We start from the raw sequence: 1874 nt of genomic DNA, 5'->3' as shown, positions 1-1874 counted from the left end.
GTCCGGATGGAGCCTGTCCAGAAGGGTTGTGAGTCTGCAACCCATAAGGAGCTCAGCCGGGCTCCTCCCAGTTGCGGTGCAAGGCATGATGTGTTGCCTCAGGAGGAATGAGGCTAACTTCTGCCCCCAATCCCCGGGACCCAACTTCTTAAGAGCCTCTTTGGTTGTCCGAACCATCCGTTCGGCTTGCCTGTTTGTGGCTGGATCAAACGGCGCAGAAGTAACATGCTTTATGAGGTTGTCCCCCCAAAACTTAGCGAACTCAGTGGAAGTAAATTGGGGCCCGTTATCAGACACTAACACGTCCGGCAACCCGTGGGTGAAAAAGACTCGGTGCAATACATTAATAACAGCTGTGGACATGAATTACAGCTGCAGAAGTAGTTGTGCGCATGTTTACAACCGCCAACCATTTTGAAAACGAATCAACTAAAATTAAAAACATCTGCCCTTGAAAAATCAATATGAAGCCTCGAACAAGGCTTACTGGTGCTCTCCCAGTGTTGTATAGGAGCTTGAGGAGGGTCAGGTCTCGACTGTTGACACACCATACAATGCTGGACCCAGTCCTCAATGTCCGTGTCTAACTTAGGCCACCAGACATACCTCCTTGCCAGAGCTTTCATGTGGACTATGCCTGGATGGCCATCGTGGAGAGCCTCTAACACACGCTCCCCAAGCTTTGGCGGCACCACCACCTGGTTCCCCCATAACAAACAACCTTTGTTTACAGAAAGTTCTGTTTGCCTTGTGTGGTAAGGCCAAAACTCCAGTTCCACTCGACCTGCCGGCCACCCCCTCCAAACCCAGTTAAGGACTCGGGAGAGGGTGAAGTCCTTAGCTGACGCAGCAGCAATGTCCGATAAGTGGACTGGAGGCTGAGGCAGTTCGTCGATAGCCAGCACATCATATGCGGGAGCAGGGTCAGAGTCAGTTTGTGGCAGAGGGTAGCAGCTGAGAGCGTCCACGTGTCCAATTGCCTTGCCAGGCCTGTGCTCCAGGTCAAGGTCATAAGCGGACAAAAACACAGCCCAGCGCAACATGCGGGGCGACATGACGTGAGGCATTTGGCGGTCTGGAGCAAACAGTCCCAGGAGCGGTTTGTGGTCCATGACAAGGAGGAACTGGTGGTCGTACACAAAGTCATGGAATTTTTAAATTCCTGCCACCAACGCTAGGCCCTCCTTGTCGATCTGTGCATAATTTTTTTCCGCGGCCGTCAGTGACCGGGAATAATATGCGATCGGCGCTTCCCGCCCATTTTCCATTACATGGCTCAAAACTGTGCCAATCCCGTACAAGGAAGCATCAGCCGCTAAAACCAACATTTTGTCCTCATTGTAATGAGTCAGAACAGCATTAGATGACAATAGTTCTTTGTCTGACACAAACGCTTTTTCCTGCCTTGCTCCCCACACCCATTTCACCCCTTTGTGCAGTAAGGCATGTAACAGCTCGGCTACGGAAGCCTTGTGAGGCAGAAACGAGTGGTAAAAGTTTAATATACCGAGAAATGATTGCAGCTCTTTCTTTGAGGTAGGCTGGGGTGCATTCTGAATAGCCAACACCTTATCTGCAGTCGGGTGGACCCCATGTTCATCAATCAAGAACCCTAAGAATTCTACTTGCGACACCCCAATATGACATTTTGACTCTTTTACCTTGAGACCTGCTTCTTTGAACCACTCTAATACAGTCCTGAGGTGGTTCAGCAATTCCGGTTCGTTTGACCCAGCAATAAGCATGTCATTGGAATATGGGACTACTCCCAGCAACCCTCGTAGGAGACCCTCCATAAGACCTTGGAATATACCAGGGGCGACATTTACCCCAAACTGTAACCGATTTACCCGGAAAGCACCTCTGTGAGTCAC

The sequence above is a fragment of the Gekko japonicus genome, unplaced genomic scaffold (assembly GCF_001447785.1).
Source record: "Gekko japonicus isolate JY-2015 unplaced genomic scaffold, Gekko_japonicus_V1.1 scaffold1224, whole genome shotgun sequence".
Lineage (NCBI taxonomy): Eukaryota > Metazoa > Chordata > Lepidosauria > Squamata > Gekkonidae > Gekko > Gekko japonicus.
Note: the sequence above shows the minus strand (reverse complement) of the source record.